Raw genomic sequence first — 21467 nt, forward strand, 5'->3', positions numbered from 1 at the left:
GCCCGTCCTCTGTGGCACCCCATTAGCATGAGGCCCTGGACACTGGCCTAAGGACAACTCCTGAGTCCACAGAACATCTGGAACAGGGTTGTGGCTCCCGTGGGCGGGTTGCTGGGCAGAACAGTGATCGGATGAGCAGGCGGACCCCGCACTTAAGCTGAGTGGCCCCAGGTGAGGAGCTTAACCTGTGCCTTAGTTTCCTTATCTGTTGAATGGGAATGAGAGTGGGTTTGTTGGTGAGGCTTGGAATCAAGCCTGGTACATGGGAGGTGCCAGAGACATGTCGCTGTGATTGTAGTTATTCCATAGCCCCTTCCTCCCACCATTTCTCAGAGCTTTCCTGACCAGGAGAGGGAATATTCTAGGAACCTCGGGGAACTTTCTCACCATCAGTAGATGGGACTACCATGGTTCTTGTTGTTGGAGACTTCTGTCTGGGGAGCTCTGGACATCTGGATATCTCCTTACCCATGGTCTTCTCTTAGCCCTGTGGTAATAGTGGGCGACCCAAACCCACCACTTCACCTGCTGGAACTGAACCTTAGCTGTTGTCTTCCTCCTGCCCAGCTGTTCTGGGCTGTGCCCATGATGGGACATTTGTTTGAATGACAGTCACCTTATGGCCTCTCCTGCTTTGAAGCATCATTGTGTGGATTGGGCATCCAAGCCCAAGGTTACGGGGCCGTTGCAGACCCTGTGTGTTCCCTGTCCGTACCCAGCTTGCATGCCCCTCCTACCGGGTTGCGGCTCCCCAACTTCTGCTGTTGCCACCGGCACCGAGCACCCCAGCTCCCGCCTTGCTGACCTACAATGGTAGGCGTGGGGTCACTTTCCACATGAGTGTTGGAGGCATTTAAACTCCTGATGGCTTGATGAGTGAAGACGGGGGCATTGGCAGGACCTGGGGAGGAGTTGGATAGCCACATAGGCTTCAGGATGAGATCGGAAATTACCCTTCGTCACACAATAGGAGCCTCCTCACGTTTGTGATAGAAGACATGCATTCAGTTGCTAACATTAGGACTAAAGAAATTCTGATCTGTTTTATTTTTTTTTAATTTTTTATTTTTTATAAACATATATTTTTATCCCCAGGGGTACAGGTCTGTGAATCACCAGGTTTACACACTTCACAGCACTCACCAAAGCACATATCTGATCTGTTTTAGAAAAATGAAACCTTACCTGAATCCACCCTTTGATGTGTTTGGGTCCTGAACGCCCAAGTGCATTTCCCCCTCTTTTTACTAATGGCAATGATGGTCCTTACCTGTTTCTGTTTAAAAAACAAACAAACAAACAAACAAACAAAAAACCCCCTCAGTGCTCCAGCCTAGAATTTGGACGAATATATTTATCACTTATCCCAGAGAAGGAGGCTTCTTCTTCCCCAGATTTGTCTTTCGATTGTCTCCAAGACAATGAGCGATGCGGAACTCTCATCCAAGGCCGAGATCCTTTGTCAGAGAGCGGTTTCTCACGCCTGACTTGTTTTATAGCATGAACGATCTCATGATCCACCAGCGAGACAACATCCATAATTTTGAATGAGAGAGTAAAGCTTGCCTCGTTGGCCCTAAGCTTCGCTTCTGGTGACACTTAGAGGTACTTAAGCACTTGCTACCTAGAGGCACTAAGCACACCCATCTTTATGTTCCATTGCCTTGCGTGTTTACGTTACCTACGCCCTGTCCTAACAAAACGCCGTTGTCACTCCTGCCGGAAGGTCCTGGGGCTCATGAGTTCCAGAGTCCTCCTTCACCCTCATTCTGCCAAAGACGGCTGTGCCTTGCATAGACCCAAATGGGCGGCTTCTTTGGCTTCTTGGTTATCGATGCCATCCTGTGAAGCTTTGGCCATCTGATGGGTTTCCGAGTTCTGAGGAAGTGGATCCATCTTTGGTGGGAGCATTTGTTCCCAGCCGGGTTCTCTGCTGGAGTGCAGGATCCCTTCTGGGCTGCTGGCCCAGCGATGCCTCTCGGGTACTGGTGTGTGCCTGATGCCCCGCCTGGGACCTGGGTGGTAGGAGGCACTCAAGGATCTGTGCCTTCTGATCGGTTCTTGAGATCCACACTTTCCAGCTGCATGACCTCGGATAGTTCGTGTGACATTTCAGTTCATTTTCCCTTCTGTAATTTTGAGGATCAGAGATAATGTTCGTGAAGTCCCTAATACTGAGCAAGCACCCCAGAAATTGTAGCAGGAATGACTGTCATAAATACTCTTATTCCAGTGCCGTGCTGTTTATTATTCTGGAAGCCCCAGTCCCATTCACACTACAGTTTGACTCCACCACCCCACCCCACCCCCAAAAATGGAATCGAGGAAGGAGCAGCTTCCTCACTAAGGAAAAACCAGAGGGGAACCCACACCTGCAGGGACCCTGCCCGGTACAGGGGACTTTTGGACATAACATAAGGCAAATCCTCCACCCCAGGTCAGAAATTAGTACTTGCTTGGGATAGAGTTTGCCACTGGGCCAAATAATTTTAAAACAAACTCCTCAACATTTAAATCAGCTTCTGATTTATTCCTCCCCATCAGGTTAGCTCTGATTAAGAAAGGATTGTAGCTGTGTTCATTCCACTCTTGAAATGGTTTGACTTTCTCTTTGCCTTTTGGTTTGTGGCTCTTTCTTTCCTTCCCCTCCTATCCCAGGACGCTTTAGCAGGAGGGGAAAAAAAAGAAAGAGGGAGAAAAAAAAAAAAAAAAAAAAGAACAACCCAAAGCAGCAACAACCCTTTCCTTACCCCAGAATCCTTACATATCTGTGAGCCAGGGCTTGGCTTAAGGGTCCATCAGATTCCTACCACTCACTGAGCACATCGTCAAGTCTCCTGTTCCAAAGCTCACTGCCAGGCCAAGGGCCCCCAAGCCCTGAGGCCTGTATTGAAGATACAGCCACAACCAAGGCATCCTTTCTCTGCATTTGAAAGTGGACCGAACGACTTTCTTAGATGTCCCCATCTCATGGGAGGACACCAGACTGTCGATGGTGAGGAATTGTTCCTTTCTCCAGGCTACATTTTTTTTAAAAAAGATATTGTACCTTTTATTTGGCTTTAATGAGGACAGACATTTTAATCAGAGGTTAGTCATTTATTTTTGCAAACTATTGTTTTGATTCATCATTTTTGCAGATAATTAAATGGTTCAGTTGGCACAGTGTTTCTACTTTATTAAAACAGGTAATTTTGAAAAAAAAAAGATGCTATTTTTTGGATCACTGCACAAGAATTGCTTTTATCTTCATCTTTGAGCATAGTTTCTCGTTGCTTTGCCAGAAGGCTCTCGTGTTCAAGCATTTGGTGTCTTCTCTGGCCTGGAGTGGGGGCTCGCCCTTGGATGAATGGGGTGTTAGCCACTACGCCCTTTGAAACAGGAGATGAAGAGCCCATTCTGTGCTGTTACCTTCTAGAAAGACACGTAGGTTTTAATTGGAGTGGGGAAAAGAGCCTACAAGTTATGAACTTTGCAGAGCAGCAGTTCTTGGGCTGAAAACAGATTAATTGTAGCCCTCACAGTGGGTGGAGTTTAAAAGTCAATTACTGCTTGTCCTATTCCAATTTACACACCAAAGATTTGAAAAAGTCTGTCACTTAGTATGAAAATGAAAAGGTTATGTTACTAGTTTGAGTATACCTATGACTTTTCATTTGTAAATGCTCTAGCTACAATGTATTTGTATGTATGCAACTTGTAGCCGCTGAGCTATAATGTAACTACATCTGTAAGCGGCTTCCTTATGAGGTGTAACCTTTCAGATTCAGTTTCTTAAAATCTCTAACAGCTTAGAATATAGTCCTTTGTCTTGCAATGTAACCCACTTGTAGGCACTGTGGCTGGCCCCCACACAGCCTCAGGAACCCTCTGCTCCTGGGTCACAAACCAATAAGGGAATGGCCCTTCAGGGGTCAATTTTTTCAAAACACATTGCTCGTGACATTTGCTTTCTTTGATTTTCCCATGTTTGTGTCCTGAATCAGTTAATTCGCTCATTAAAAGGATTTATTTTAGGTGGACCAATTAAAACTTTGGAAGCTAATTTTTTGCTGAGCAGCACAGAGCTCTGAAAACACAATTTATAACGTGGCTTCTGCCCTTTTCCAGCGAGAGCCGAGAGCTGTCGGAGAGCGGAGAGCGCTGCGGCCTCTGGCGCTCGCTGCGGCCTCTGGCGCTCGCGGAAGGACAGATCCGCCATCCTTTGTCCGCCCCTCTGGGCGAAGCTGCCTTGTGGGTGGGTTTCTCATGGCCTCCCATTGTTTTAAGGTGAACAGGCAGGTCTGAAAAGTCCAGCCCAGGAGTGGCACGCCACATTTGTTTGCTTGCATAAACCCCATAGTTTAATTTTTTTTAATAGGAAGCTGCTGTGTAGTTTGGATATTTAAACAGTTATTAACCGAATGACAATTAACAGATTGCATAGACAGATTTTCTTTTGAAAACCTCTGAAATTGAGTACAGTTTGCAAAACTATCACGGCATAGTAATGACAATGAATTTTGATTTCCCGGAACTGATATTAGACTCCTTATTAAACTATGTGCATCTGCTTTTAATTTACTCCAAATAATTGGAAAATGCAATGAAGCTTTCCAATTAAAGCACGGCTTTATGCTGTTTAATAATACCCCCATAATATTATAGCTTATGAAGTGACAGGTGAGTTGGTGTATGAATAAAACATAAAGGCAGCAATAAGGGACAGAAAACCGGAGACAGTTGTGGGGATTTTAAATGCTGGATGTAATTTGCATATATTAATCTCTTCTTTTCAGCCTTATCAGGCGTTCTTCAGTATTTGAAGTTAAAATAGCGTTGACAGGCGGGAGTACGCTTAGTTTTTTCAAGGATTTATTACTTGTATAATTTCTGATCTTTAATAAGCAGATATGACTGATCCTCATAGTTCTATAGAAATCGGTTAATTGTTCCAGATGGCGTGTACTGATTATGCAAAATTACTTTTCACACCATTTTTTTTGTGATGGAGTTTGGAGTAAAATTAAATTTTTTATAGCCTTCTTATCATGCTGTTTTACAGTGGTTTTTCCACAGAAGTTGAATTTAATCTACTATATTACATTGACCAGCACAGTTATTCTAATGTAGCATTTTGTGATTTGACAAAGAATAATAGAACACATTGCTCATTGTTCATTACTGTGTCCCTAATAAAAAGGAGCTCCTGTGTATAGAACATAGCTGTTATTTATGAAGAATGCCTAATTCATAGAGTTAAAAATGCGAAATTGTACCATGAAGTAGTTCCTTTTGGGGAGGGAGTATCTGAGAGGAGCAAATGGTAATCGGCACATTGCTTCTGGTTTTCCATGCTGAGGGAGGGGTCGTCTTTAATGAGCAGACTGCGTAAATTGTGCTACTTTCTTCTTCTTTGAAGGGGGCGGGGGTGGGGGGGAGGCCAGATAATCTCATTCTATTAAGAGAGGTGTCATCAGTTGACTTGTCTTGATTTACATAATCCCAGAAGCCTTTCATAATTGAATAGCATTTATAAAAGGTAGTTACACTTCGGTGTAAAGTATCAAAAAAAAAAAAGAAAAGAAAAGAAAAAGTCTAGAAAGCCTCAATGATAATTCGGCTCTAACGTTTCCCAAAGAGTTGATTTTTGCAAAGTGCCGCACGCCCATGTCAGATCGAAGCCCAGGTTGTGTGTGCTACAAGGTGACATGAATCTAGGCTTCCCTGTCCAGGCCCAGAGATCGCATTCTCCCTGCAATTCAGTGGGAGAGGAAGGACTCAGCAGACTGACCCCAGAGTGGAATCGCGGAGCTGTTATCGGGGTACGGGGGTGGACGCACTTCCCGAGGGGGTGGGAGGAGGAAGATTTTTCTGTTGCATCACAATTCCTGTCTTGGGAGGATGCAATATTTTAAATACAGCAGGTAAAGGAAAATACTTCTATGTCTATAATCTGAAGTTTGACTTGTTTCAAAAAAGACTTGTGTATTAAGTCTTATCAAGACTTTTATAGACTCAAGATATATATTTCTATTTGAGTCAGATCCCATATGCAGAGCCACTCACATAGATCTTCACGTGGTGGGCCGAGGGCTCACTCCAGATAAATCTAGTTCTGCACATCAGCCTCTCCCACCCTTATGCGTCGTCCACAGACCCTGAGAACTCTTCCTCGCCTGAGCAAACTTGAGGTGGATTTGGATCTGTTTAAAGGGTTCAATTCCCTTGGCCCCCAGGAAAGTCCAATTTTTTTTTTTTTTTTTTTTTTTTTTTTATATTCTCCCACCAGCAACACTGCCTGCTTTCACGGAGGGATCCTTGGAGTGGAGACAGGACTTCACTGACAGCCCCGTGGCATGCTCTTAGGGAAACAGACAGAAGGTCACGGACCTTGGAACTCAGAGGATGGCTGTCTGCCCACCTGTGTCAGCTGGGGTTCAGGGCCTGGGGCACAGGGCAACAGTTGCTCTCGGGAGTGTGGGGTCTCCACAGAGTCCAGAAAAACCAATTCAGTTAGACGTCTGGATGTTAACCACCGGCAGAATTACAGACATGGTATTGTGCACGCTCGGCTGTTTTCTGGCCTTTGGGGTATCTTTGGTTAGACTCTCTGCTGTATCTAGTCCAGTCTTGCAGGAGGTTTATAGGAAGGTAAATATCTTTGACTACCTATAGGACTAGAATGACTGGTTAAGCCAAACGTAAGGAAGTGTGTTTTGGTTGGAGCCCAGAGCAGTTTCAAAAGGCAGTACCAGGGAAATTGTGTGTCCTCTCTACCTCTAGAGTACTTCTAAAACTTGAAACCTTTCACATGCCCTCTTCTGTAACTCAAAAAATATTTTTGTGAAAATGAAAGCTATCTGAGAATGCATAAATCAGACATGATTAAAAATATTTGTTCTAATGCAGTAATAATTTGGTAGTAATGCTTTCATCAGTACAGCTTAAGGCTACATTAAGTGGACAGACTTTATATGGATTCTCTAATTTTAATCTTCAAAATGCTATCTAATGTCTCATTAAGACTTGCATATAATGTATCTTAAGTACAGTCATTAAATATAGTTTAGGGAGATTTATGTTCAGATATTGCTTAAAGATGTTTTAATAGGCCCATTTACTCTGATGATATTAATGAGCTCTTAATACAGACTAAGCTTCTAAAACTAGTGGTAAAGACTTCAGCCTGAGCACAACAACTCAGAATCTGTGCCTAGTTTGGACAAGAGCCCCCGGGTGAGCCCTGCCAACATCCCAGGGGGCCAGTGCAAGCCCCTCTAATGAGCCCTGAGCTTTAGAAAAGGGCCTCCCCTTCCTGCTTCAGTCCGGCCATGGGCCGCCAAAAAACTCACATTTTTCTGCACGCAGTCCTTTCTCTCCCCCAAAACCAGGCACAAGACATGTGCTCACTTGGCCAACCTCTGCGTCTCCAAGGTCACTGAGCGGCATGGGCGCTCTTAGCGGTGTCACCAGGGCGCGGGAGGGTTAAAGGAGTCTGTCGCCGTGCTTCCCGTGTGAGCATCTGGTGAGCACAGTCTGGCATCGTTATGTGAACAGCTTCGATCTACCGTAAGCAAACCATAAAAGGTCACACGGGTGTGCTTTCGTCTTCCAGGCATTCGTAGGGACTCGGATATACGGAACGAAGTGGTCCTGCTAATTCAAAATTGGGAAGTAAAAACCCAGCCTGACCAGACTCGGTGTGCCCCATGCTCGCCTAGGGTCATCATCCCCCAGGCCCTGCTTTTCAAACATGTCACCAAAAAAATCTGCATTGGTATTTCCTTACCTTTCAGAGAAATACTGAAAAGCACAATTTTTTGTTTGTTTGTTTGAGTTATTTTAAGGGAGAGGGGGAAAAAAAGAACCTACGAGTTCAGAGACTTTTCTAATTACTAAATTGGTTTGTTATAAAAAGATAATAGCAAATTTCTTCTTTTCATAATTGGACATTTCTTCCCTGTAGGCTAATGCTTGCGCAGCCCGTGCATGCACAATAAGTTGTGCTTTTGAAAAGCCATAACTAGCTAATAACAGCTACAGTGTCATCAGAGAGTAATGGTGTGCTGATTAGCATAATTAATGACAAATGGTGGTACGGAATTGGTGGATTGGTTTAGCGGATGATGAATGCGGCAAGGCCCGGGCTGGGGCCTGCCAACTAGGCCTCGCTGGCTGTCAGCCCTTCTGTTCTCGCCGAGGCAGCCCTCATTAGTCACGATGGGAGGTGCCAGTTTGTATTCTGTTTGGAGCACAGAAAACTTAATAATCCAAGCAAACGCAGCGTTCCCTTTTTCCTCTATTTACTCACAAAAATCTCTGCTCGCTCGTCCCTGTTGTGGCTGCACCCCGAAGACACAGCGGTTTCAAGATGCTTCCATGATACTTGAAGGGGAAACAAAAGGTAGTGTAATTGACACTCCTATCACGAGGCTGTCCTCTGACCATGGATGGATTCCTCCTGTTAGGAGGACTTGTGCTCTGTGGACTCTGTTTATCTGAGTATTTATAAGGGAAGAAGAGAGGAACTCAGGAAGCTATACATTCTGTCCTGAAATAAGACTAGCACATTTATCTTTGACTTGATTAATCAGGCCTAATTTGCATTCTCAAATGAGACTGATAAAAATGGATTTACCTTTTAACCTTTCGAGGGGGAAAAGTATTTCTCTGCAAGATTTCTGGGGCTATCTTTCCTTAACCGATAAGAAGCAATTCCTTTATCAATAAAGATGAAAATCCTTAATTTGCATTAGTGAATGAGACTAATTATTATATAGTTAATTAGCATCTGGAAATGAGGATTATCTTAATTACAAAGCACAATTTCCCTAATAGCTACAAAACTCTAAGTTTGATCCGTGTGGAAATTGGTAACTATTATTATGTAATTAGTGATAACATTAATAGTACAGAGTATTTAGGCATAATTTGCATATGCAAATGTAATTTACCTGAACTAAGCAAGTGGACCATTAATGATTGGAGTGTGATAGAGCTGACGGCAAGTTCTAGAGAGCTGAATGGTCTCCATTATGCCAGGTATCTAAATTATTAAGTGGTGGAGCAGGTATGGATTTTTTTAATATGTAGGTGGTCAGAGTAGATTTTGTTTTAAGAAGAATTAGTAGCTGGAGGGTTAAATAGTGAAGCTAACTGGTTCGGGAAAGAGCTGGCCACGGTCCTCTCCTTGGCTTTGATTTCCCCATGCTTCTCAATGTGCCTCATACTTTCCCCACATATTTTAACATTTCTGACTATTGGATCTGTCTTACAGTTGGGGTGTATGTTTAAAGCAGTTATGCACACATATGAGCACAGCAAATTATGAAATTGATGGTGCAGTCTACAGTTCTTGGGGGGAAATTCAGAAGACTCTGAGTGTTATCTGTGTGGCCCTGGAGTTAGAGCTGCTGCTCTATCTACATCTCCTCCGGTACCCATCGGCATACCTCCTCCAGGCTGTAGCAGTGCTTCCCAAAAGATGGGGCATGCACCTGTGAGATGGGAATGGCTTTTTTGACTTTTGTATCTCACCCATAATCATATACAGTGGGTAGCATTGTTTAGGAAAAGGATAAAGTAGGTATGTTAATTAGTCTTAGGGTTATGCTGCAGTAACAAACAGGCCCCCCAATCGCAATGGCATACACAACCACCATTTTGTATGTTACTCAAGTTCACAGTTGGTGACTGCAGGTTGGTGGGCTCCTGCTTTGTGGGTCTTCTTGTTCTGGGACCTGGACTGAAGGAAGCCCCGATTACAACATGCTGTTCTTAGAATAGAGGGAAAGAGCAAGAGCTCCAGAAGTAACAACCAGTGGCTCTAAAACCTTCTGGTCAGTAGCAAAGTATCCAGGGCTGGCAAAGTATCCAGCCCAGCCAACATCGGTGCACAGGGGTGTGTTCTTTTCCCCAGGAGGCCCTGACCTTCCCATGGCAGTGGGGGGAATGGTCAGACTCACACAGGGAAGTGAGAACACTTATACAGGAATGGTGGTTTTGAGTTTTACAAAGTGAGTTTCAGCAGAAACAACCAGAAAACAATTAACAAGATGGCAGTAAGTACATACCTGTCAATAAGTACTTTGGAGCATTCAGTCCATTTACACTTAATCAAAAGACATGGAGAGACTGAAAAGATAACAAAAATAACAAGACCCATCTATATGATGCCTACAAGAAGCGCATTTCAGATCTAAAGACCCACACATGCTGAAGAGAAGGGCTGGAAAAAGATATGCCACACAAATGGAAATGAAAAAAGCTGGAGTATGATACTCATATCAGATGAAATAGACTTTAAAACAAAGACTGAACAAAAGACAAAGAAGGGCATTACATAATAATAGAGGCGTCAATCCAAGAAGAGGATATAGCATTCATAAATATTTATATTCCGGATGTAGGAACACCTAAATATGTAAAGCAAATATTAATAGGCATCAAGCATATTTTCTGACCACAGTGATATGAAACTAGAAATAATTATAAAAACACTGGGAAAAACACAAACATGTGAAAACTAAGCAACGAGTGTGTCAACAAAGAAAGAGGAAATCAAAATAAATCCTGAGACAAATGAAAATGGAAATACAACTTTCCAAAATCTGTGGGATACAGCAAAAGCATTTCTAAGAGTGAAGTTAACGTGATACAGGGCTACCTAGAGAAAAAAAGAAAATCACAAGGAAACAATCCAACTTTACACCTAAAGGAATTAGAAAAGGGAGAATAAACAAAGCCCAAAGTTAATAGAAGGAAGGAAGGAATAAAGATCAGAATAGAAATAAATGGAGACCAAAAAAGAGCGAAAAAGTACCAATGAAACTAAAAGTTGGTTCTTTAAAAAGCAAAGTTAATAAGCTTCTAGCCAGGAAAAAGAGAGGCCCAAATAAAATCAAAAATGAAAGAGCTGTTATAACTGACACCACAGAAACACAAGTGATCATAAGAGACTATTACAAACAATTATATACCAATGAATTAGAAATCCTAGGGAAAAAAGTGGATAAATTCCTAGGTATACCCAACCTTCCAAAACTAAATCATGAAGAAATGGGAGATCTGGAAAATGTGAATAGACTGATTATAAGTAATGAATTCAGTCAGTAATTTTTAAATTCCCAAAAAGCAGAAGTCCAGGACCAGATGGCTTCCCAAGTGAATTCTAGGAATACAAGGATGGCTCAACATCCATAAATCAGTGTGATTCACTAAATTAACAAAATGAAGGATAAAAATCATATGATCATGTCAGTAGATGCAGAAAAAAACATTTGACAAAATGTAATATCCACTTATGGAAAAACACTCTAGATAGTAGATATAGAAGGAAATTATCTCAACATAAAAAAGGCCATATATCACAAACACACAACTGACATCCTACCCAGTAGTGAAAAGATGAAAGCTTTTCCTCTAAAATCAGGAACAAGACAAGGTTGCCCAATCTCACCACTTTTATTCAACATAATTTTGAAAATCCTAGCCACATCAACCGGGCAATAGAAAGAAATAAAAAGAAACCAAATTGGGAAGGAAGAAGTAAAACTGTCACTATTTGCAGATGACATGGTACTATATTCAGAAAACCCTAGGCTCCACACACACACAAAATTAGAGCTAGCAAATGAATTCAGTAAAATCACAGGATACCAAATTAACATATAAAACTTGATTGTGTTTCTACACACTGATAATGAACTATAAGAGAAATTAAGACAGTCCCATTTGCAATTCCATCAAAAAGAATAAAATACCAAGGCACCTGGGTGGCTCAGTGGGTTAAGCCTCTGCCTTCGGCTCAGGTCTTGATCTCGGGGTCCTGGGATTGAACTCCATGTCAGGCTCTCTGCTCAGCGGGGAGCCTGCTTCCCCGACTCACTCTCTGTCTACTTGTGATCTCTATCAAATAAATAAATCATAAAAAAAAAAATAAAATACCTAGGAATAAATTTAAACAAAGTGAAAGACCTGTACACTGAGAACCATATAAGACACTGATGAAGGACATTGAAGACACAAATGGAAAGATATTTCATGCTCATGGGCTAGAATAAATTAATACTGTTAAAATATCCATTCTATCCAAAGCAATCTACAGATTCAGTGCAATCTCCATCAAAATTCCAATGGCATTTTTCACAGAAATAGAACAAAGAATCCTGAAATTCGTATGTAGTCAGAAAAGACTCCTAATCACCAAAGCAATACTGAGAAAGAACAACAAACTTCAAAGTATCATGCTTCCTGATTTTAAACTATACTGCGAGGCTATAGTAATCAAAACAGTATAGTACTAGCATGAAGACAGACAAACCTATGAGTGGAATAAAAGAGAAAGCCCGGTAGTAAAACCACACATATAAAGTCAATTGATCTGTGAAGGAGGCAAGAATTTACAGTGGGGGAAAGATTAAGAAATGGTGTTGAGAAAACTGGATCGCCATCTTACATCATATACAAAAACACAATTAAAATGGATTAAAACTTTGAATTCAAGCCCTGAACCCACAGAACTCCTAGAAGAAAACAGCCATTGGTAAGCTCTTTGACATTGGTTTAGCAGTATTTTGGTGAGCTGGTCTTCTCAGGCAAGGGCAACAAAAACTAAAAACACGAACCTAAAAAACTTTTAGACAGAAAACCATCAACAAAATGAAAAGACAGCTTACAAATGGGAGAAGATATACACAAATCATACATCTGATAAGGGATTAATATCCAAAGTATATAAAGAAGGTATACAACTTAATATCCAAAACACAACAGTTTAAAAAATGGGCAGAAAACTCGACAGACATTTTTCACAGAAAATTTACATGTGGCTGACTAGCACATGAAAGGATGTTCAACTAATCTTCAGGGAAAGCAAATCAAAACTACAATGTGGTATCACCTCACACCTGTGAAATTGCCTATTATCAAAAAGACACAAAATAACAAGTGTTGGCAAGGATGTGGAGAAAAGGGAACTCTTGTATGCTGTTAGTGGGAGTATAACTTGGGGCAGTTGCTATGAAAAAGTGGAAGTCCTTTAAAAAATTAAAAATAGAACTGGGGCACCTGGGTGACTCAGCGGGTTAAGCCTCTGCCTTCGGCTCAGGTCATGATTTCAGGGTCCTGGGATCGAGCCCCGCATCCGGCTCTCTGCTCAGCAGGGAGCCTGCTTCCCCCTCTCTCTCTCCCTGTCTCTCTACCTGCTTGTGATCGATTGATCTCTCTCTCTCTGTCAAATAAATAAGTAAAATCTTTTTTGAAAAAATTAAAATTAAAAATAGAACTGCCATAGGGTTCTGCAGGTCCACTTCTGGGTATTTATCTGAAGAAAAGGAAAACAGAAACAGAAAATGAAGAGATAATATGCATCCCAGCATTTATTGCAGCATTATTTACAATAACCGAGATATGGATGCAGCCCAAGTGCCCACTGATGGATGAATGGATAAAGAACATGCGGTATATACATACAACAGAGTATTATTCGGCCATAAGAAAAGGCTAAAATCTTGCCATTTTCAACAACATGGGTAGACCTTGATGGTGTCATGTTAAGTGAAACAAGACAGAGAAGGACAGACATCATATGATTGTACTTACATGTGGAATCTAAAAATGAACAAACAAAACAGAAAAAGACTCATCAATACAGGAGACAAACTGCTGGGTACTATAGGGCACAGTGGTTGGGTGGGGGTTGGTAGAGGGGATTAAGAGATACAAACTTGCAGTTACAAAATAAGTCAGGGGGATGGAATGTACAGCATAGGGACTATAGTCAATAATATTGTAAAAGCTTTGTATGGGGACAGATGGTAACTAGACTTTATGGGGATCATTTCTATAGTGTGTAAAAATTCTGAGTCACTATCATGTACACCTGACACTAATAAGATACTGTATGTCATTTGTACTTCAATTTTTTTTAAAAAAGTGAGTTTCAACCAGAAAAAAAAAAGTGGGTTTCAGAAAAAATAAATTAAAAATAATATGAAATAAAATGTTAATTTAAAAAAATTTTTAAGTGAGCCTTCAGATGTAAAGAAAAATATAAAAATAATTATACTGAAAAAAGTAAGTGAAGCTGGGGCATGAGACGTTGCTTCCTAAAGTTTGAGAACCATTGTCCTGTAATACCTCTGGTTTCTGTAGCTTATTTCAACTCATCAGGCACTTGATTCTCCTGGCACAGTTAGGGTTAGCACCAGGATTTTCACAGGGGTTCCAGGGTGGTGGGAATAGCGGTGCCCCCTGGCAGCTAAGGCTCATTTTGATCTCTTCCGAACTTGAGAAAGTCACTCCTTTTCTCTGGGATTCAGTTTTCCCAGCTGCAAAATGAAGCTGTTGGACTAGGTGGTAGTACTTCTAGTTGCTCTGCCCTCCCACCATGCCTACTGAGCTCCTGTTGAGAGCCAGGCATTTTGCAGGGGCTGGAACAGAGGTGTTCCGGACAATTCTGCCTCAGGGCTTGTGGGACTCAGCAGTTCCTGTAAGAACCTTAAAAAGTTTGTTGCCAGACAGAACAATTTGTTGATAAATTTCTTTAATCAAAACCAGACAAGGGTGCCTGGGTGGCTCAGTGGGTTAAGCCTCTGCCTTCAGCTCAGGTCATGATCTCAGGGTGCTGGGATAGAGTCCCGCATCTCTGCTCAGCAGGGAGCCTGCTTCCCCCCCTCTCTCTCTGCCTGCCTCTCTGCCTAGTTGTGATCTCTCTCCCTCTCTCTGTCAAAAAAATAAGTAAAATATTTTTTTTTAATTTAAAAAAAAGGACACAAACTTTTCTGATTTATAAATTCAGACAATATTTTAGTGTAGATCCTTATTTTTTTCTAATATGTATATACATATACATATTAATAATATAATAATACTAATATGTATATGTATACCTACATATTATATCTTTATATAAAAGTATATTCCTACCTAATTAAGTGTCCATTCTGGTTTTTTTGGTCAGATTTATTGAGGTTTAATTTACATACAATAAAATTCACCCTCTTGATGTATACAGTTCAGTGAGTCTTAACAAATGTTAAATGTCAAACTGGCACAATAAATGTCATGCAACTGCCACCAGAAGAAAGGTACAGAATTTTTCCATCATGCCAAAAAGTTCTCCAGCTCCTGCTGCTGGTCATTTCCTGCCCCGTGCTGAGCAAGACGATCACCCGTGTGTTTCCTGTGTCATAATGGAGTCCTACAGGATGCAGCTTTGTGTGTTGCTCACCATCATGTTTTTGAGATTCATTCGTGCTGCATAGATCCATCAGTAGATTGCTCCTTTTTAAAAAATATTTATTTATTTAAGTCATCTCTACACCCAGCATGGAGCTCGAACCCACAATCCTGAGATCAGGAGCCGTGTGCGCCTATGGACTGAGCCAGCCAGGCGCCCCAGGAGCTTGCTCCTTTTCATTGCCGAGAGTGTCCATTCCATTCTGTGACCTGGTCGCAGGCTTGCTCCTTGCCTTTCCGTCGTCTTCCCCGGGGCAGATGTCATGGTTATGTGGCCTTCCTCATGGATGCGGTGCACTTTGTCTAACGGGTCCTCTAAGGCTGGATATTTACATTCTCTTCCCTTCTGAGATACTTTGGTAAGCTTCCCTTCAGATACACCTTTGTTCCTTAGGGTGGTAAGTGTGCATTTTTAGGCATCTCGATATGTAGTGACACATTGTCCACCAAAATGGTTGAATCCATTTACACTTACACATACATGAAAGGGGTTAGCCTTGCTTTCCAAGATCCTGAACACTTTGAAAGAAGACACAGCATCTCACCGTGAGGGCATGTTTTCCTGTGCTGAATGGCAGCCGTTGGTACCCCCTAATCCTTTCCTGTTTGTGCCCTTGCTGCTTTTCTCGTGAAGTCCTCTGGCTTTTCTTGTTCGGCTGTAGCAGCTCCTTATGGAGTGAAGTTTTTTTTTTTTTTTTTTTTTTGCTGCTGTATTACTACTACTTTTTTTCCAGTTTGTGGTTCTCCTTTCATTTGTTTTTTTTTCCCCCTTTATGTTTTGCTCCTTTGCCATCACATTTTAGAAAAGTCTTCTCTAGCTCGTTTTGTTACTTTTTTTTAAATCTAAAATCCATCTGTGATTTATTTTGATGTATAACCTGAGGTTAAGGGTCTATGTTTTTCCAAATCCTCTTTGTCCTAATACCATTTATTAAATAATGCTTTTTTAAACTAACTTATTTGAAAACAATCTTATATAAATTTATTATATATTATGATATATTTTGTAGCTTGTGTCCTATTGATTTGAATGCATATTCTGATGGGAGAATCATATTTTTAACTATAATAAATATATATGTTTTGGTAACCTGTCTTACTGTTCTTTGTTTTCAAAATATTCCTGGTAATTCTAGCTCAGACTTTTACCAGTTGAAATTTAGAATCACTTTAAGTAACAAGGAAAATACTTTCAAGACTTTGTTTGAGAAAATGTTAAAGCTGTAAAATAATTTAGGGAGAATAGTCATCTTTAAAATACTTGATCTTTCCTTCTAGAAATGTAACATGCCTATCCATTTATTCAAAATTTTTTATATCGTTCAGTAAAATATTATCATTTACTTTCTGTTTATCTAATTCCTAGGTTTCAAATTTTTGTTGTCATTGTCTGGCGTACTTTGTTTTATCCAGGAGTTGCTTATACATATATTTTTAAGTACTGTTGGTTCCTGAATCTTTATTTTATAACTGGCTTCCTCTCTTCTGTGCATGTTATTTCTAGTAGCTTCCAGCTGATTTACTTGGGTTTTCTCAGTAGACAACAATATCATCTGCAAATACTGTTTTGTCTCTTTGATAAGATTTATACTGCATTTCTTTTTCTTGCTTTATATTGTTGGCTAGAACAGCAAATGAAAGTAGCAATAGTTTGCATTCTTACCCAGTTCTGGACTTCAGTGGGGATGAATGTTTCTAGCATTTCATAATCAAGCCCGAGGTAGGGTGTTAATTTAGGAGCGAGTTTGATCATGTTAAAGGAACAGTTCTTCTATTCCCATTTTCCTGAGAGTTGGTGTGTGTGTGTGTGTGCGTTTTAATTCAGGCACAATTTCAATTTCAAGTAAAAATCACTTCAAAATCTATCCGTACGATATTGTATTTTTTCTCACTAGACTTAATGATATGAGTCATTATATTTTGATGATTTAACATTGAGATTATTGCTATATTTTTGAAATCCTTTTTTACTGTGGTGCATGATTGGTAGTACTAGATCTCAGCTGCTGTTATTTAAGTTAGGATTTTGGTATTTAGATGATATCAGGCTTAATGCTTATTCAAATATTAATTTCGAATGATCTAAGAATCAGAAATTTTTTCTTTCAAATATGAGAATATTCTTAAGGTATTGTAATTTCTGTTCCTTGGAGTAGGGGGAAGGAAAATGAAAAAAAAAAATTTTTTTCCCTCTGAAAACTAAATGGACCTGGGGAACCAGCAGGTACTTTGGAAGGAGGGACAATTTCACTTTTTTCAGGCTTCTTCTTTTGCTTGAATCAGTTTTGTCATTTATATTTTCTTTGAAAGAAAACCCAGCCCTTTCACCTAAATTTTAGAGTTTAGTAGTATAGGGGTGCCTGGGTAGCTCAATCGGTTAGGGGTCTGATTCTTGCTTTTGGTTTATTTCAGGGCCATGAAATCAAGCCCCACATTGAGTTCCATGCTGGGCATGGAGTCTGCTTAAGATTCTCTCTCTTCCCCTTTGCTGCTCCCCCTCCAAAAAAAGATGAAGTAAAAAAAAAAAATTAAGTTTATTAAAGGTATATTATTAAAGGTATAAAGCTGTGCCTAAGAGTTTAATCTTGATTTTGAAATTAATATACCTGCAGTCATATATATTCCTAGTTTCTTTTTCCTTTGGTCTTGCTAACGATTTATTTTTTCACGTAACTAGTTTTTGATCTATAAATAAAGGCATTAGGGTTTCTGTTTCATTTTTTATCTTCATTAGTTCCTTTTTTCTAGTTTCTTTTGGCTTCTATTTAAATATATATATATATATATATATATATATATATATAACTGCTTGAGTTGGATGGTTACCTCATTTATTTTGTGTGTTTTTTTTTTTAAGATTCTATTTATTTGAGAGAGAGAGCATGCAAGCTGGGGGAGGGTTAGAGGGAGAGGGAGAGTGAAAGAATCTGGAGCGGACTCCATGCAGAGCCCAACACCTGGCTCATGTATGACCCTGAAGTCATGATCTGAGCCAAAACCAAGAGTCAGACACTTAACCAACTGAGCACCCAGGTGCTCCTGTTTTGTTTATGATTTTTTTTTAAGATTTTATTTATTTATTTGACAGAGAGAGATCACAAGCAGGCAGAGAGGCAGGCAGAGAGAGAGGAGGAAGCAGGCTCCCTGCTGAGCAGAGAGCCCGATGCGGGACTCGATCCCAGGACCCTGGGATCATGACCTGAGCCGAAGGCAGCGGCTTAACCACTGAGCCACCCAGGCACCCCTTGTTTATGATTTTTAACAAAAGTATTCAGAGCTGTAGAGGTATGTCTATGTATCACGTGGAAGGAAGTCTGATACATAGTCATTACATTTATAAACATACAGTAGTTTTAGTTTTGGTTGCCTGACTGACTCAAGGACCATCTCTGAGGGACTGAGATTTTAACTTGTTTCTAACTTTATTGCACACTGGGCGATCTTCAGAGTTCGTCACCTCTTGTATTACCTCTTGTTTCAGTAAGAGTTAGGTTGATTCTTGGAAATAATGTCTTCTTTCTGTAAGGCACCGTGTTTGAGATACACACATAACCATTCTTTAATCAGGTAGGATGGATGGATAGATCCGTTTCCATATCTCCATCCATCTTGCTTAGCCAAGAAGGGTACCTTTTTGTGTTTGGGGCCTTAAGTTCTAGAAGGTTCTTGCCCTGCTTGGCTGTCAGGTGCTTGGCCGTGACCTCTGTCACTCGTCTCTCTATTCTGGCCAGCTGAGACTCCTTCCATGGGTGCTGCCAACATAGGCCTTTGTTTGATTTTCCTCCCTCCCACATCCTCACCAGTCTCCAGCCTACCCCGAAGTCCCACTCTTCCTGGAAGCCACCCCCCCTGGTGACTCCTGTATTCCTGGTGCCTTCCATGGATGACTCCAGCCCGTCTCTGTACCCACACGTGAACCCATACCTCTCAGGTGCCCTCTGTACGCAGCCAGCCACCTCGCGTCCACACCTGGTGGGCGGGAGCTCTGCTTTCAGACTGGGGCCAAGTCCAGGCCTGCTCAGTCTTTCTTGGCCACCTGGTCACCACGTTATAAACAGATTGATCGCTGCTCCTAGACTGTTCTGGTTTTTGTTTTGTTTTGTTTTTTTTAAATGGCTTCAAGAGCCTTACTCCAAAATGTAGATCATGAGAAACACTATTTGAAAGCTTTCCCACATTCCCTTGTGATTCTCCAGGGACGCGGACAGAACACTGGGCAGCAGGTGTAGAAGAGGCAGCAGGGGTGTTGGAGACACGTGCCTTCCTGACTGGGCACGAGCCCTGTCACTTGCAGGCACCCTCACCCAGGCTGGCCGCCCTCCCCTCCAGGGCATGGCTCCCCGCCCCTCCTGCACACGGGTCTGTGAGGTTCAGCAGCACCTTCGGTCAGCAGGGACCGAGCACCTCCCGTGGACCAGCTCAGGGCCAAGCCTGGTTGGTAGCATACCCAGGGCCAGCAGAGAGCCTGAGGACAGCAGTTGGGGGCCCCCACACTCCGGTTTGCTGTGACCTGTCACCAGAAACATGCAGTGCAAATTGTAGAGATCAGGTTGCTCTTTGGCGTGTTGAGGTGGGTCATTGGAGGAGGCCCAGGGGCCCCAGGGGGATCCTGGGCCCCAGAGACCCGCAGGCCCACCTCTCTCGGGCTGGCTGCCTGCTAGCACAGCCTCCGCGGTTTCCTGTCATTAGTGTGGTTTCAGATGGGAGTGAATATACCCACACCACTGCCTTGCTAAGGCTCATTTCCAGAGGAAGACAGAGAGTCATTCTTCATGGTTAAAAGTAAGGACAGCCTCTAATTTGGGCAAATTTAGCCACTTCCTACCTTTCCTGCCCAGAGACTGAAGAGTATTGCTGAACCTGGAAGGGCCAGCCTAGGCCCAGAAGGCCCTGAGTCCCAGGGCATGTCTGTGGAGTCATTCCCTGCAGTGACAAGGCCTGGCTTCTGTCCTCTCCTGACCAGCCTCGCCTTGGAGGAGCTAGGGAGAGGAGTGTCTGTCTGGTTTCGGGAATAATAGTCTTTATTGAGCTAAATCGCCTTCATGTGTGAACTTACTACATCCGTACAGCCACCCTGGGAAGCAGGCGGTATCACTGTCATCCCCATTTGACAAGTGGCTCAGAGAGGTAAGCGAGTTCCCCAAGGTCACACAGTAAATCTCAACAGTGCCTTTCCCGTGGTTTCCACAGAACTCCATCCTAGCCTTTCATACTCTGCTCTTGGCTTTACATCTCCTTACTTCCTCAGCAGCGTGCTCCACGAGGGAGGTGCTCGGCCCCGCCCGTCCCTGCACCCCCAGCCTCCTGATGTACAACCTCAGAGTTGACAGAGGGCACCAGCCTGGGCCCGGGCGGTAGCAGCGGCCGCTGCAGGGAGGGCCACCCAGGCGGGAAGGCTCATTAGGCCCGGGTGCCACTGATTACCTGTGCCTCGCGGGGCACGAACCTGGGCCCTCCCTGGGAAGGAAGGCCTGGCGCCCAGGAGGGCAGTGGGCAAATTCCATCTCCTCTCATTAGGCAGCCTAAGCGATGGTCGCCTGAGCTCGCAGTTCTGTCCAGGGAGAGGTGGACACTCCCGCTTCTCCCAGAGCAGCCTGGGAAGCCAGCCCCCTCTGGGGCGGCGCAGATGGCGAGCCCACACGACAAAGTAAACTCCAATACGTCTTGGAGACACTGTCAGCCCGCAGCTTATTTGTCATGTCACAGCGGGGGGCATGGACTCAGGGGCACCCTCCGAGCCTGCCCGGCTTCCCCCGCATGGGAGGATTATTTGCAGGAAACTGATTTTTATTGGGGGGGGGCACAGTGAGGGAGGGGACATTGGTCATTTTTGTTCGCATTTAGGAGGCGAATGATAGCCTCCTAAATGCACCGGATGCACTTACCCAGCATCCGGTGTCTGCCCTGCTCTGAGCGCCTTATCCGAACTATCTCTTCCACCCTGACAACCCTAAGCGGGAGGCGTCCTGCGTCCCAGCCTCCAGCCCCAGAAACAAAGGCCGGACGACCTAGTTCACCTACCACAGCCACCGCTGGGGCAGCTTGGCCTGCACCCACTCTTAACCTCCACACTCCGTTTCGTCCGTTGTAGAAACAGAGATGGAGGCGTGCAAAGCTTCCTCCGAGAGCACAGGGAAGGTTCTGTGAACTAGAGCTTGCGAGATGCCTGGCCCGCAGCAGGTGCTCTTGCTGCCGTGTGGGCCAGGGAAGCAGGGAGAGGGACTGGGTGAAGGGCTCTGCCCTTC

At 42.8% G+C, this 21467-nt stretch overlaps 1 protein-coding gene across 2 annotated transcripts in view; it reads left to right on the plus strand.

Annotated features, from left to right (window-relative positions):
• MVB12B (multivesicular body subunit 12B) overlaps positions 1-21467 on the plus strand; it is a 186463-nt gene that overhangs the window by 116866 nt on the left and 48130 nt on the right. The window lies entirely within an intron of this gene.

Source organism: Mustela nivalis, assembly GCF_964662115.1.
Source record: "Mustela nivalis genome assembly, chromosome: 13".
In the NCBI taxonomy this organism is placed as follows: domain Eukaryota; kingdom Metazoa; phylum Chordata; class Mammalia; order Carnivora; family Mustelidae; genus Mustela; species Mustela nivalis.